Here is a 17,387-nt window from a genome sequence, read left to right on the forward strand (position 1 = left end):
TCGATGTAGAGTTTGGAAAAAAGTTAAAACCTCCTAAAAAAATTTCTATATATATATATATATATATATATATATATATATATATATACATCTTAAGTAATCACTATACATGCAATGTTAAATACCAAGTCCTCCTCTATTTCTGTCAGTTAATACAATGTTTTAATTAATCCATTGAACCGGAATTTCAACTAACATCTTGGACAATATTTCTTAATGAGCAATCATGTAACTCATTGTGCGACGATAACTAAAAGTTATTTCCAAAAAATACTAATAATAAAAAAGTTGACGATTTTTTTTGGAGAATATACTCTCTATTTTTGCTGATTAAATGAACGTTACAAATGAACGTTACGAAAACTGCAAGAAAAAAAATTGGATGTAAATGTGTGCTAAAACAATGCAGTTGTAAAATCATGTGTTCTGGACTTCATACCATATGACAAATTCAAATGGTATGAAATCGGTTTTAACCAATTTAATTTTTCAAGAACTTCAGGTTGTTGCGAAGAAATTTTTCCTTATTTTTGCGCCGTATAAATTATCAACAAGATCTCAAATTTGGAGAACAAACGAATGAGGCGAGTTCTCAAATCACAAAAAAAAACTAAATATTTGATTGAATACAATTGAAATAAAATTTGCTGAAGTTTCTAAGTACTTAACTTTGGTTAAATTTTACACACTTTGCTATATCATTCCCTTTAGTTATCTGCGGAACGGGTTTCTTTACTGGTAGTAACAACTGCTATCATCAGTAGGGTAGCAGAGTGGTCTTCGTTTATTTTCGGCTGTCGCCAGCAGTTTGAAGCGACACTCTATTCTATCGAAGAAGTCTCCCGATCCCGTGATTCGGAACATTTCCTCTTTGTTTTCGTCCACTCGTCCAGTGTAAACGAAAAGACGAATTGCTTGAGATTTACATCTGGAAGCGATCTCAAATGAAATTCACAATAGTAAGTCATGCGGATCTACATCTACCCAGTTCGAAGTTTGCTAATAAAAACTTTCGATCAACGCAGGTCAAACACACGTGTTAGAGGTTGACTAACAATTGGTGGTCAAGAAGACTTTATAGGCAAAATCAAAGTCGATAAATAAGTTGCATCTAATTATAGACGAAAAACCCTCATAAATCCATGTTTCGATGAACAAAGTTTTGTGTTTTTGCGACTCAAGATCGTTTTTCGCGTCTTAAGTTTTCTTGCTTGAAGTTAGGATTAGTTTTACTTATGATTAGTTCTAAATAACTTCTTTCAGGTAAAATTTGAAAACTCTTCCAAAATATTTCATTTGTGGTGTATACAGTTGTTATCAGAAGCTGCTCGAGTAAAAGATTTTGCATAGACAGCTCAAATCGATCACTAAATTATAACAACGCTCAAGCTTGGAAGAACAAAATCGATTGTCGCAAGCAATCAAAATAGTAGCGAAAACGGAATGTGATTTAGCAATGGAAAACAACAAAAACAGCCCACAAAAAAACCCAAAAGCACCTCCCTATGGTATGTTCAAAAAGTTTCCTAGCAGAGGATGCGAAAATAAATGTGCTGTTCAATGTAGTCTACAGAAGACATCTGTAAAATAAGGACAAAAATCTGGTGTCAGCGCAGCTAGGAGAGAACGATGTCAACAACGTAGAAAAACTTTTCGATAAGAGTTTCTTGGCAGAGTTGATATCGCAGCACATACGGTTGGACCGAGTTAGGAGAGCGGTGGAATTCAAGTACGAACAAAGATCTGAGCATATGAGGTCTTGTATAAATCCACCGTGAAACCAAAAGAGCTGAGAGGACGATTGTATCCTGGTTGAAAATCTACTCACGGCACTGGAGAAATTGAGAAATGCAGTCCTAAAAAACTGCATGCAGGCCACCCAGGACAAAAAGCGATGTTAGATGTATCGACATAACTGATGTGGCCTCATATGCACAAAGACATCATGAAAATGGCGGAAGAATATACAAGATATGGTGAGAATGTCGAAAATCAGATTCATAAAATTACATCTAAGCTGCTACCACCGCTCACACAATCGAAACAAAAAAACAACTGCTTTTTTGTAGGTCTATAAAAACTGAAAACGGCAAAAAAAATTGATAGTAACTATAGATCGCTTCTCAAAATATCCGTTGGTCAGATCGATAAAGCTCACAGGCATCAAAACATCAATAAAATTTCTTCGGACATAAATTAATTCACATGCTATCCCAGATGCATTAAGGACCAGTTCTCTGGATTTAAAGGAAAGGCAAAAATAGGTTTTGCACGGAAAACAAACTTAAGCAACATTTTTTCCCGTGGTAGATCACAGAGGGTGCAGTCTGGTCGAGCGCGCTTTTGAACTAATCAAAAAAGGAATGGGAGTAATGATTTTGGCAGAAAATGCTGAAATTAGGAAAAGACCATGAGAAACATAAAAGTGTTGAAGAATTTTTTAAAGGCAAGCGCAGCATGGAGTGAATTTCGAAGAAATATGGTCAGAATTGAAGTCAAACAGAGTGGGAAAGCGATAAAGGATGCAAACCCGGAACTGAAACTTGAAGTGGGCTTTTCGGAAAAATGCTGATTTTTGGAGGAAACGGAAGAAAAGCACTGGAAAAAGAACTAAATGGAAATACTGGATAGAAAATTGTTTTGGCTAAGAAAATCCTGAAGCAATTATTAGGCAAACCATTGACAAGGGCAAAAGCTGTCTCTTTGGAAAAGGAATCTGAAAAAGGGTGCCTTGTACCGGAAATCAGATGTGGCAATTGCAAAAGGAAAAGGACAGTTAGGAAAAGTAGAAAAGAAAAAAAAAACAGGAAACTATATTAAAGTCACCTACGTAACCAGCCGAAAAGGCATCGAGAACCTAAACGTCGATGCAAATGACAGTGTCGGACTCTGATCCAAGTGATGACTTTACCAATGTTTTCCTTTGAGACCCATTCATTATGCAGTTCCAGACCAGTACACGTTGTTGTGACATCGAACGTTATAAAGTCAGAAGGCGGAATCAACCTGGGCACACAAAGGCCTAAATTGAATATTGGGGGCCAAACATTCAAAAGGAAGTCAAAAACACACCGTCAAAAAAGACAAATATACAGCTTAAAAACCTCTAAAGATCAAGGCGGCAGCTGCATAATGAGGCCGAGAGGAAGCAGTATCTGGTATCGCAGAGAATAAAAGTCTGCCGATAAGATCCTCATCGTTGAAACAGTGTTAACGTGAGAAAGAATTCGGAAATTGATTAGAAAGAAATTTAAAAGAAATTGATTAGAAAGAATATGACGGCTGAAAAATAACTTTAAAAAATTGAAAAAGACGAGGCGACCCACCAGCAGAGAATACAGATTGAAGAACAAATTTTACAAAGAGGGGTGGAAAACGCAGTCAAAAGATTTTGTACGAAAAAAAATTTTACAACCAGTTTTGTTGATTGATCTAGTCGAAACGTCTCTGGAGGGATCTACTACTGCTACTGCAGAATCAGCAGAAAGACAAAACCAATCGCCCGAGACGTTAAAGACGTTGGAAGCATCAAAAAACCTGAGAAGAAGCATGCGCTCCAACAAAAACAAGCAAGGGAAAAGGTGTATGAACCAGTAAAACACTCGGTAAAAAAGCCAAAGAACAAGCGGTTGAAGACGAGGAAATTTTCAACAAGCTGCAACGAGTATCACTGGACACATATCGCTCGGAACCGGCAACGAGAAACCCACCGAAGGACTCAAAAGAACACTGCTGTCATTCACTAGAGCCGTAAATATTTACTTAGAAAAACGGAGCGAACCCGTTGAAATTAGACAGGATTTAAAGCGCAGACTTGGTCACTTGACTGGAAAAAAAAACATCCGCGTCGAAGAAAAAAATGAAGGAAAAATGAAAAATCAGTGAAAAAGAAAATTTAAGTGAAAAACATTTTATGATACGGCAAAACGGTGTAAAAGTTGAACTTCTATCTAGATTAAATTGATCTTCTATCGAGACTTGTCTAGGTTAAATTTCTATCGAGACAAAAAAAATTCAGTTTTCGACTGCTGTGTGTACAAAATCAAGAATAAGCAATTCTTATTGCTTATTTGGCGCAGATGTAGTTTCGGTTATTGGGATGAAAAAAATCAACGCATCGAGTCAACCAAGGCCTGCAGTTTCCGAGAGCTGAAAAATTGCTGAAAAGAAAAACAATTTTTTTTTGAATTTTTGGATGACTGGTCATGTAATTACCCCAGCAACATCTTTCACAGCAACATCTTTCATTACCATTTAAACCAGTTTTTTTATGAAACAGCATTTGGTGCTTGCCTATTGGCGCAAATCATAAATTTTCCAGGCTTTTGCTCTCTACACATGCGCAGCGTAGCCTCATACAGCAAAGCATCTTTTTCTCTAATTCAAGTCGCAAATACTAGGGTTAATTTTCGTTTCGTTAATTATTATTTTTTGGTTTTTATGATTACTGTTGAATTACCACAATTGATTTTTTCATTTTTTTAAAACTAGCGAACGTAGTGTAATAAAAGACTATTTGTTTCCGATGGAATTTGCAACGAAAAACGCTCATTTTGTGGCAATTTTGCTAAAACACAATCTGTATAATTTGCAGCTTCATAGCACCTGTTCTCAGTTTTTTGATGGCTAGTTTTTGCAATAGACAAGCAATCGATACTCAAGTAAAACTTAGCACAATTTTTATTGATATTTGGTGGCAATTTTTGCAGCATAAATCTGGAAAATTTTTAGCACCTGTTGCTGCTTCAATGTTGGCTAGTGTTAGTACAACTTCAAGGACCCGAGGCGCAGATGCGAGGACATGAGATCTTTAAATTCCAGGATGGATATGAGAATCCGACACCGGAATTGTTTTTATAATCAAGGCTTCTTTCATTTTTTGTTTCATTTTGTAGATCTGCTTTTTTTACCAGCTGTTTTCTTGTACAGTATAATATTCATACCAGTATAAAGATTACGCTTACGTTATCAAATCGGAATATAGACTACTTTTTTATGTTAACAACTAGTTTATTATAATCATTGAACAATTGTGTAGCTATGATTTGTGCCCCAAACATGCTCAATTTGTTGAAAATATAATTGTAACCACTGAGTACCAACTTTAGTAGTCGGCCAAGGGCTACGCTTTAATCCAGTCCAGCACTTGATTTTTTAAAACTAAAACAATTATAATAAAAAATGACCGGCCTATGGGCTGTCTAGGTTTTAGTTTTTCCCTCATTTTGCATGTTTCCAAAGAAGAAAAAGGCCCTAAAAGCCTGGATTTCAGATCTTATAGCTCAAATTTTTTATTAACAATTTTTCAATTTTTTTTCACCTCAACAGGCATATACCCAAACGTTTTTGGATTTTTTTCTGTTTGATTGATTTGTGTGGATATTTATTCATTCCCGGCGCTTATATTTTTGGAGGTGCTCACCTCAAATTCAACCTCATTCCAACAAGAACTTGGGAATTTTAGTATATGCAAATATTAAATTTTAAAATATTTTCGCAAGTTTGTTTGGTATCGAAAATGATGCTAAGCTCCATTTCGCCTCTGGGTGAACATTCCTTTACACAGTTTATTAAATTATTGATGTTTTGCGAGGTTTCCGAAATGCATTAAACACACAATTTTTTTTAAGCTTCCCAATTAATTACTTTTGGTTGCTCTTAATTAATTAACTTCCAAAAATTACATGCAAACTTTGTAAAAGCAAGAAAACGTGCGTCTATCGACAATGGTCTCATGTAGCAAGATTTATATGGTTACTTCATGCCTATTACACACAAAACTGTTTTTTCTTTGTTTTTGTGGTTTTCGTTCCAATTTTTTTCATCTCATTTTCTTTTTTTAAGAAAATTTATAGCACCACATCTAGTACAGCTTAGGCTTCACAGATTATACAAACTGGATCTAAATGCATGCTAAAAAAGTCAAACTTTCAATTCGGATTAGTGTTTTTTGTTTCAATTTTTATCGTTACAGTTTCCGAATAGTTGTCACACTTTTTGGTTTTGATGTTTTGGTATTTCGACCTAAAAAAATCTTCGCTACAAGCATTTCGTTCTCATTAGCAAGGAACGATGTAGTTTTTGTACTTTTTTATTTTTCTTTCTTGCTGAAAGCTTATATATTTGAAACATTGAAACTGGCTTTTTGTCTCCAATTTTTAGTTTATACGTTTTTGAGTTTGTAGGTGTTTTTTCATTTTCTATGGTTGAAAAATTTTAAATAATGAGGTTTGTTTCGTTTATTTTTTAGTTACAACAAAGCAGTTGTAGTTGGAGCTAGTTTTTGTTTGGTATTTTATCTACTTAATTTTGCACCTAATTTTTTCTGGTTAGAATTTCTGGTTAGAATTCTGCCTCGTTTTGTAGACACCAACTTGCGAAAATGTTTGCGTTATAAGGCAAGTTTTGTGAAGCTCCGCTTCGCCTTTGTGTGAAATTTTGTGATCAAATTTGACAAGCCTTGAAGTTTTTATTTATTTGGCTGGCTGATATTGTTCACCGACGCTGCTGACCAGAAATGATCATTTGTCGCTAATTTAACTTGCCGTCTTAAACCGTTTTCTCATGCTGAGATAGTGTTTTGTGAACAAAAAAAATCAAAAAATTGACAATTAAGTTTTTATTTTGTCTTTTATGTCGTCTGTCCATATCATTTTTTCATTGATTTGAATGTTCATTAGATAAAATGGATCAGTGGTCAGCGTAAAATTGAAAAAAAAAATGATGCGCGTAAGCTCTTTAGATAAAAAAACTTACTGATGTTTTTGCTTTCAATGTGTGTATATTTTCAGAAAAACTGAAGTATTGAAAAGTGTATTTTTCCCGTTTACTCAGGTATTAGACAATCTCTGGTTTTTTGTCTGATGAAGTCTTGAATCATTTAAAAGCCCGTTGAGTTGCACAAAAATCAGTGAATCGGGTCGACCAAGACCGGCTGTTTCTGGGAACTGAAGAGTTTCTGCTTAAGAAAAATTAATCAATCTTATTTAAAACTTAAAAGCAATTCTTATTTGAATGAAACAGCGTTTTGTCTTTTCCTATTTGCACAAATGCTTTTTCGTTGGCCGAGTTTTTTTTGTTTTGTACACAACTACAGAGTAGTGGCTTACTGCAAAGGTTGTTTTTTTTTTTCAATTTCAAGACGCAAATATTGTTGTTAGTTTTGATGGCTTTTTGCAACACGCAGCTCTGGCAATTTAACAGTATTAGCTTTCGAGTATGCTTACTATTGAACTAACTCGGTTGATTCTGTAAATTATTCGACTAGAGAGCGTAGTGCAATAGTATGACTCTACTTTTTTCCGACCAACAACGCAAAAAACTGCTGATTTAGTGGCATTGTTGCTCAAATCACTATCTGTAGCAATTGAAATTTCATATTATCTTTTCTCAGCTTTTTTGGTGAGCAAGAGTTTGCCAATAGTGAAATTGTTGAGTTTTTCAAAAAGCATCAAATACAAAAAAGCATTAAATTTATTCTTTTACTTTCCTTTTTATTTGCAAAGTTAGTTTGGTGGCTTATAGTTATTGATATGCAAATTGTTTATAAGCCAAAAACGTGAAATTAGTGACAAATTTGTGATTTTGAGCATCTTAAAGCTCCTTTTTGCCGCTTTTTTGCTGGTGTTTTCGAGTTTGCATCTTCACCTCAGTGTAAAACATCTGTCCTCGTCGCAATTATGTTTTGGCGATTCTCCTATTTATAAACAAGCAAAGAATTGGGGGGATAAGTTCTTAAAGTATTATGAATTGCGATTTAATTTGTTTTCTACCTTTGTGAAAGAATAATGTTTTCCTTGCTTCAAACTCAGTCTCCATGACTCATAAATCTGCAAAGAAAAGTTGACTTTAAAACTGGATTCTACTTCAATTTAATTTGTTTTTGAAGAAATGGAAAGTTTTTTTTTGCACAGGCTCACTTTTTTGAGAGTAAGAGTTGCTTTAGTGTTTTAAATGCTGCGGAGTTCAGCCTGGGTTTCTATTTTTGGAAAAAATTTTTCGTGTTATTTGTCTTTGTTTGGTTATTATTTTTCTTTTTAGTGTTTGTCGTTTTGTTCTAATATATCCAACTGTTTGTGTATGAGGTGTGATTACAAGGTCGTATTTTTTGTTATCTATTTCACAATTGTGTAGAACGATTGTTTGTTTGTTTCCTAGATTTTAAATGACATAAGGTTTAGGATGACGGATGCAAAAAGTTGTTAGATGATTTCTATTTTCTTAAACTGTTAGTCCTTACGATTTTTTGGTTAGCTTAACCTGGGTCTATTTGTTCAGGGTTGGAAAGAAAAGTATATCGATTCCGAAGAATGATTTTTTACTTTCTCGTGGCTAGTATAAGCTAAGGTGTTAACTTACTTAATCTTACTTAGGGGTAGTGATTGTGTTCAAGGGTTGGAGAATAGTAAATCGATCCACAAGGTTCAGGTATAATTAGAACGCGAGTAGTTCGTTAGATACTATTTTAAACTTACTAAGTCTAAGATTTATCCTGGGTTTGTTAAGAGGGGGGATCAAGTGAAGGATGAATAACCGAAGTTCTTCACTGTTTATCCTAATTTGAATGGTTAGTTTTGTTCAAAAATTTCTATTAGTCTTGGGTTTATAGAAAGGGTTGGATAGTGAATCGACGTTTGAGGTCGTTAGACACTAGCTAAGTGGGTGGGGGAGAACAAAATTGTTCTTTTTGATCCAAGGATAGGCCTTGATGATCAAGTTTTAAATTTAATTAAAAAGAAAATGAATTAAGATCCAAGGATAAGCCTTGATGATCTGATTTTAAAATTAAGTGAATTTAATTTTAAAATGGTTTAAATTTGTTTAAGGAAAAGATTTAGTGTTTCAATGATATTAGTGAGCTTATGAATGCTGTTATGTTTAGGTGATGAAGCTGGAACAACAGGATATTTTATGATTACTAACAGTTTATTGTCATGCTACTAATTTTTGTTTTCATTTTTCAATAAATATTTTCCAAACATGTTTTGTATAATACTGCAGAATTTTAGGAAAACGATCTGAGATTTTTTTATCAATCGTTATTGTAAATTACTAATTTTGTTTAGCGCCTGAAATGATTATGAAGATTGACTTCAAGATTTTATGTTTGCAAATGAAAATCTAAATTCATTGCTAATAAAATTCTAAATATAAAAGTTTGTGTTGGCTTTTGCCGTACTATCATATAACTATTTGGTAAGTTTCTACTTTGTCGTATGTCGTCTCTGGTTCGAGGTCTTCTTCCAATTCCGGGTAGTTCTGTTATCGTTCGGAATATTGGCTCTGATCTATTGAGTCGTAGAGACATTTCGATTAAATTATCGTCGTATAACATTTTAAAAATGTTTTGTCTAAATTCTAATCTATTTTTGGTTAATTCTAAGCAATTCGTTCCAATTAGCAAGAAAAAATATAGTTTAAACTGAAACACTGAAAATGGCTCCATGTCTTCATTTTCTAGTTTATAAGTTTTTGCTTTTTTAGGTAATTTTCATTCTTTTTTTCGTTCAACTATTTTAGAAATTGAGTTTTGGTTTCGATTATTTTTTAGGTAAATCGAAGCAGTTGTAGTTAAAGCTAGTTTTTGTTTGGTTTATTTATAGGTTAGATATATGGGTTCGAATTTTACTGATTTTTTTTAATGCGCGTATATTTTCACAAGCTTTTTTGTCATCCCGGGTATATTAAATCGTGCAATTGCCTAAAGTTATTTCTTCAAAAAATGCTATTGACTAGCATATGGCATGGCTTTAGATTTTTTTCTGGTAGCTCGCTTTGTAGATCGTTTTATAGATTAATAGTTCACTTTATAGACCTAATATTTTATCTTGTGAGTTAGGACCGGTGTGGTTAACTCATAGAGTAATTTCGGATAGGGTACACCGTCTGCTCGTCACGCTATCTTATTTTCGGCCGGATAGATTCGTGCAACTTCTTAGTCTAATACCGATCCTAATCTTACTCTTATACTATCTAGTCTCAGGTTGTTTAACTAGTCTCTGCTAGGCTCAATAGATCTAGGGTATACTGGTTTATTGCGGCTGCTGAAGTCTTCTTGGAGAGTCAACTAATTTCTAAGTTAAATTCAAATCTCTCTGGTGCTGAAATTACAAGTAATTTCAGCACTTACAAATAAGTGAGTTGTTAGTTAGATGGATCATGATTGGTTAATATTAAATACTTTACAGTGGTAAAATATCTAATTTATCCAATCATAAAATGTAGTTTAGATCAGGTTCCACCCATCCGGGTTTTACAGAGTTTTTTAGAATAGTCTTTCTGCAATTCGAAGGATGGATGATGGACGTTGGTATTTGGCGAACATCATATTTTTTCTGGGTTCTCTTGTTAGAGAAGTTCCAGGTTCAATCGTTGTGTCTTTTAATGACAACGACTGGGTTTTCGCAACAAACTCAAATCTGATTTCAGAATGGTTGGCTATGACAGGTTTTTCTGTTTCATATATAGAACTTCTTTTGTGTTTGACCTTGTCTGGGAATGGCGTGGAGATTGTGCGTGGAGGGGATGCCTGGTTACTCGGATCTGTACGTATACTTGAACATCGAGGTGGTCATTGGTCTAGTTCAATGAAGTCCTTTTCTGCGAAGTCAAGTCGTACTCTAAATCCTTTGAGTTGTGATTGTGGGCGGCATATTGATTGTGGTTGGCCATTCTTTTTCGAGTGTAGTGGGGTCATTTTCTCTTTGGATGTTCATCTTTGGTATTGTATGCTGATCTATATATTGCATAGTATAATTTACATTTTATAAAACTTTTATTAGTTTGGTGTTTTAATTATGATTTTGGTTAGTTGTTTTCACAAAAGCTTTTTGTTTTAGTTCGGTTATTTTGAAGAGTTACTCACCCTTGAGTACCTCTTATTAAAAATAGGAGTGTGGTCACAAAGCGTGGATGTAGCGCGGTGGGTTAGGCCGGCTATAGAGCATGCTCAGGACGTCCTCTCTGGTGGGTTAGGCCAGGAGTGGGAGTATGATTTCGTGCGGTTTCTGTGAGAGGTCCTGTTATGTGATAACGTTTTATGTTGGGTTTATTGTGGTTTTTTTTATGTTTCGTTGGTTGTGTCCTTTTTTCAAAAATCAAATTGTTTTTGGTATGGGTTTGTTTTTCGACTTTTTTGTGTTTTATTATTTCTTTGTTAGACTTTATAATAGTCTTCAAAAGAATAAATTATCCAGTTTTAAACTGGGTTAATCCAGTTTGGGTACCGTTGGTCATGCTGTTATTCTATGATTTGTGGTGTTTAGTAAGCTGCGTTGGTTAGTTTTGTTTAGTATATAATTCCTTTCCAACCGGGTTAAAGGAAAGTTTGAAACGTGTTATCGTGTGTTAGAGTTGTTGAGTGTGAAAGCTTAAAACTGAAATTCATTATTTTAAACAATTCTTCGTGGGCGAGCTGTGCGAGTGTGGATAGAATTTTTGTGCGAATGAATTGGAAATATCAAAAGGTTAGTACTGCATTTTCGTTTTATCAATTTACTACATAGAATTTCAATTTTACGGCTAGTTGTTGGGAAAAATTAAGTTACAAGTTTTCATCATTATTAGATTTACTGCTTGTGGGGAAACAATTTATAAATTAAATTACTGCATTGGTATGAATTTTATTTAATTTGTTTGGTGCAAAATATTAATAGAGTTTTAAACAATTTGAAGAAGTTTTCTATTTTTTATTTTTCTTTTGTGTATTTTGCAGATGATCGTTGGATGAAGACTAAAATTCTAAATAAGACATGGATAAAGAATGGTTAGTTTTTTATTTTGAATTTATTAGTTAATAATATGTATAAATCATACTTACCTGTTAGTTGTCGGGGAAAAAACCTTGGGTGAAGATGTCGTGGATTATGTCGGAAGTTGTTAGTAGTTTTGCTAGTATGCGGATGATGTTTTTAGTTTGAAGCAGTGGCCAAAGCAATTGAAGTGCTTTAATGGTGTTTAGTTCTTCAGTGCCAACTGCAAACTCATAAGGTGTGTTTTGGATGAGATTATATAATTTGTGATTGTATTTAGTGTTGTGGATGAATTCTAATATCGGGATTTCTATAGGTTGAACAAATTCATGTGGGATAAGGAAGGGTCTGGATTCTTCTGCGTTGAAGGTCTTCGTGATGGGACAAAAAATATACATTTGGGTTATGGGGTCGTAATTGCGAAGAATACCATGAAGGTTAGTATCTTTGATGCAATATGTGAAGTTAAGAAAAAATGGTGAAGTGTATTTAGAATTAATAAATTGAAAACGGTGGTGTGGTTGTCTTGACGGAGTGTGTAGATCAAAGTGATTTTGTATGAAGCGATAATATGTATATGTGTGAGTTTGTTTAGTGCGTAACATAATGTCGTGTGAGCAGTGCAAATCTCGTTCATGTGGTGCAAGGAAATGAAAGGTTAGTGAAAATAATTGAAATCGTTCTTTGAAACTTTCGTAAGCTTGTGTGTCGGTTAGTGCTTCAGAAATTATGTGGTCAAATTTGCGATCAAATATATTAAGTGTAAATACATAAGGTGTTTTAATGAAGAATTTTTCTGTGATTTGTGGGTTAGCGAAGCGATCATCGTCTTAAAATTGGTCTTGGTTAGTTCGGATGATGTTATGATCGTAATATTCTAGCGTATATTCGTTAGCTCGGGGTGCAGTGTATGTTTTTAGTGACTTTTTATATCCTATATAAGTAAATTGTCTATGTGTTAGTGGTGTAGTGAGTCGATATAGCATGTCTTGATTTCTTTCTATATTGATGTGAGTATTAGATAAAGGTAGGCAAAGGGGGTTAGTAAAATGATAATATGATGTCCAAGGAAGGGTAGGCATTAAGACGTGTTCATCTACAAAACTACGTGTGTCGTTAGTGTCGTTAGGGGTGTTCAAGGTGATTGTGGAAATGAGGGTAAGGTGATATTTAAAAATTCTTTCGTGTTAGTGTGATTTGGATGATTTATATATTCACGGGCTGTTCCTGGTTTTGTTGGAAATGGATGGTTTGGGAATTTTCTTTTGAAAGTGCGATAAGCTCTATTAGTACTAAATGAAGATTCGGTGGATGTGGATGATGGTGCTAATGATGCGGTATAAGCTGAAGAGGGGGTAGGAGTAGGTGGGTTTGATGATTCTAAGCGCAGCTAGGAGAGAACGATATCAACAACGTAGAAAAACTTTTCGACAAGAGTTTCTTGGCAGAGTTGATATCGCAGCACATACGGTTGGACCGAGTTAGGAGAGCGGTTGAATTCAAGTACGAATAAAGATCTGAGCATATGAGGCCTTGTATAAATCCACCGTGAAACCAAAAGAGCTGAGAGGACGATTGTATCCTGGTTGACAATCGACTCACGGCACTGGAGAAATTGAGAAATGCAGTCCTAAAAAACTGCATGCAGGCCACCCAGGACAAAAAGCGATGTTAGATGTGTCGGAGTACCTGTTGTGGCCTCATATGCACAAAGACATCATGAATATGGCGGAAGAATTCACAAGATATGGTGAGAATGTCGAAAATCAGATTCATAAAAATACATCTAAACTGCTACCACCACTCACACAATCGAGACAAAAAAAACAACTGCATTTTTGTAGGTCTATAAAAACTGAAACAGCCAAAAAATTGCTAGTAACCAATGACGACTTCTCAAAATTTCCGTTAGTCAGATCGACAAAACTCACAGGCCGCAAAACATCATTAAAATTTCTCCGGATTTAATTTAATACATATGCTATCCCAGAAGCCTTAAGAAAGGACCAGTTCTCAGGGTTTAAAGGAAAGGCAAAAAAAAAGTTTTGCACGGAAAATAATCTTAAGCAAAATTTTTTTCCGTGGAAGACCACAGAGGGTGTGGTTGAGTGCGCTTTTCAAATAATCATTAAAAAAAGGAATGGGAGCAATGATTTTGGCAGAAAATGCTGAATCACTGAAAAGACCATGAGAAACAAAAACATGTTGAGGAAATTTTAAAAGGCAAGCGCAGCATGGAGTAAAATTTGAAGAAATATGGTCAGAATTGAAGTCAAACAAAGTGGGAAAGCGATAGTGGATGCAAACCTGGAACTGAAATTTGAAGTGGGCTTGAAACTTGAAGTGGGAAAAATGCAGATTTTTGGAGGAAACGGAAGAAAAGCACTGGAAAAAGAACTAAATGGAAGACTGGATAGAAAATAGTTGTGGCTAGGAAATTCCTGAAGCGATTATCAGGCAAACGATTGACAAGGGCAAAAGCTGTCTCTTTGGAAAAAAAATCTGAAAAAGGGTGCCTTGTACCCGAAATCAGATGTGGCAAAAGGAAAAGGACAGTTAGGAAAAGTAGAAAAGAAAAAAAAACAGGAAACTATATTAAAGTCACCTACGTAACCAGCCGAAAAGGCATCGAGAACCTAAACGTCGATGCAAATGACAGTGTCGGACTCTGATCCAAGTGATGACTTTACCAATGTTTTCCTTTGAGACCCATTCATTATGCAGTTCCAGACCAGTACACGTTGTTGTGACATCGAACGTTATAAAGTCAGAAGGCGGAATCAACCTGGGCACACAAAGGCCTAAATTGAATATTGGGGGCCAAACATTCAAAAGGAAGTCAAAAACACACCGTCAAAAAAGACAAATATACAGCTTAAAAACCTCTAAAGATCAAGGCGGCAGCTGCATAATGAGGCCGAGAGGAAGCAGTATCTGGTATCGCAGAGAATAAAAGTCTGCCGATAAGATCCTCATCGTTGAAACAGTGTTAACGTGAGAAAGAATTCGGAAATTGATTAGAAAGAAATTTAAAAGAAATTGATTAGAAAGAATATGACGGCTGAAAAATAACTTTAAAAAATTGAAAAAGACGAGGCGACCCACCAGCAGAGAATACAGATTGAAGAACAAATTTTACAAAGAGGGGTGGAAAACGCAGTCAAAAGATTTTGTACGAAAAAAAATTTTACAACCAGTTTTGTTGATTGATCTAGTCGAAACGTCTCTGGAGGGATCTACTACTGCTACTGCAGAATCAGCAGAAAGACAAAACCAATCGCCCGAGACGTTAAAGACGTTGGAAGCATCAAAAAACCTGAGAAGAAGCATGCGCTCCAACAAAAACAAGCAAGGGAAAAGGTGTATGAACCAGTAAAACACTCGGTAAAAAAGCCAAAGAACAAGCGGTTGAAGACGAGGAAATTTTCAACAAGCTGCAACGAGTATCACTGGACACATATCGCTCGGAACCGGCAACGAGAAACCCACCGAAGGACTCAAAAGAACACTGCTGTCATTCACTAGAGCCGTAAATATTTACTTAGAAAAACGGAGCGAACCCGTTGAAATTAGACAGGATTTAAAGCGCAGACTTGGTCACTTGACTGGAAAAAAAAACATCCGCGTCGAAGAAAAAAATGAAGGAAAAATGAAAAATCAGTGAAAAAGAAAATTTAAGTGAAAAACATTTTATGATACGGCAAAACGGTGTAAAAGTTGAACTTCTATCTAGATTAAATTGATCTTCTATCGAGACTTGTCTAGGTTAAATTTCTATCGAGACAAGAAAACTTCAGTTTTCGACTGCTGTGTGTACAAAATCAAGAATAAGCAATTCTTATTGCTTATTTGGCGCAGATGTAGTTTCGGTTATTGGGATGAAAAAAATCAACGCATCGAGTCAACCAAGGCCTGCAGTTTCCGAGAGCTGAAAAATTGCTGAAAAGAAAAACAATTTTTTTTTGAATTTTTGGATGACTGGTCATGTAATTACCCCAGCAACATCTTTCACAGCAACATCTTTCATTACCATTTAAACCAGTTTTTTTATGAAACAGCATTTGGTGCTTGCCTATTGGCGCAAATCATAAATTTTCCAGGCTTTTGCTCTCTACACATGCGCAGCGTAGCCTCATACAGCAAAGCATCTTTTTCTCTAATTCAAGTCGCAAATACTAGGGTTAATTTTCGTTTCGTTAATTATTATTTTTTGGTTTTTATGATTACTGTTGAATTACCACAATTGATTTTTTCATTTTTTTAAAACTAGCGAACGTAGTGTAATAAAAGACTATTTGTTTCCGATGGAATTTGCAACGAAAAACGCTCATTTTGTGGCAATTTTGCTAAAACACAATCTGTATAATTTGCAGCTTCATAGCACCTGTTCTCAGTTTTTTGATGGCTAGTTTTTGCAATAGACAAGCAATCGATACTCAAGTAAAACTTAGCACAATTTTTATTGATATTTGGTGGCAATTTTTGCAGCATAAATCTGGAAAATTTTTAGCACCTGTTGCTGCTTCAATGTTGGCTAGTGTTAGTACAACTTCAAGGACCCGAGGCGCAGATGCGAGGACATGAGATCTTTAAATTCCAGGATGGATATGAGAATCCGACACCGGAATTGTTTTTATAATCAAGGCTTCTTTCATTTTTTGTTTCATTTTGTAGATCTGCTTTTTTTACCAGCTGTTTTCTTGTACAGTATAATATTCATACCAGTATAAAGATTACGCTTACGTTATCAAATCGGAATATAGACTACTTTTTTATGTTAACAACTAGTTTATTATAATCATTGAACAATTGTGTAGCTATGATTTGTGCCCCAAACAAGCTCAATTTGTTGAAAATATAATTGTAACCACTGAGTACCAACTTTAGTAGTCGGCCAAGGGCTACGCTTTAATCCAGTCCAGCACTTGATTTTTTAAAACTAAAACAATTATAATAAAAAATGACCGGCCTATGGGCTGTCTGGGTTTTAGTTTTTCCCTCATTTTGCATGTTTCCAAAGAAGAAAAAGGCCCTAAAAGCCTGGATTTCAGATCTTATAGCTCAAATTTTTTATTAACAATTTTTCAATTTTTTTTCACCTCAACAGGCATATACCCAAACGTTTTTGGATTTTTTTCTGTTTGATTGATTTGTGTGGATATTTATTCATTCCCGGCGCTTATATTTTTGGAGGTGCTCACCTCAAATTCAACCTCATTCCAACAAGAACTTGGGAATTTTAGTATATGCAAATATTAAATTTTAAAATATTTCCGCAATTTTGTTTGGTATCGAAAATGATGCTAAGCTCCATTTCGCCTCTGGGTGAACATTCCTTTACACAGTTTATTAAATTATTGATGTTTTGCGAGGTTTCCGAAATGCATTAAACACACAATTTTTTTTAAGCTTCCCAATTAATTACTTTTGGTTGCTCTTAATTAATTAACTTCCAAAAATTACATGCAAACTTTGTAAAAGCAAGAAAACGTGCGTCCATCGACAATGGTCTCATGTAGCAAGATTTATATGGTTACTTCATGCCTATTACACACAAAACTGTTTTTTCTTTGTTTTTGTGGTTTTCGTTCCAATTTTTTTCATCTCATTTTCTTTTTTTAAGAAAATTTATAGCAC

General features: G+C 34.8%; 1 protein-coding gene across 2 annotated transcripts in view; it reads left to right on the top strand.

Moving 5' to 3' along the window:
* Positions 1 to 17,387, top strand: part of LOC134851253 (uncharacterized) — a 425,551-nt gene that overhangs the window by 251,122 nt on the left and 157,042 nt on the right. The window lies entirely within an intron of this gene.

The sequence above is a fragment of the Symsagittifera roscoffensis genome, chromosome 7 (assembly GCF_963678635.1).
Source record: "Symsagittifera roscoffensis chromosome 7, txSymRosc1.1, whole genome shotgun sequence".
Classification (NCBI taxonomy): domain Eukaryota; kingdom Metazoa; phylum Xenacoelomorpha; order Acoela; family Convolutidae; genus Symsagittifera; species Symsagittifera roscoffensis.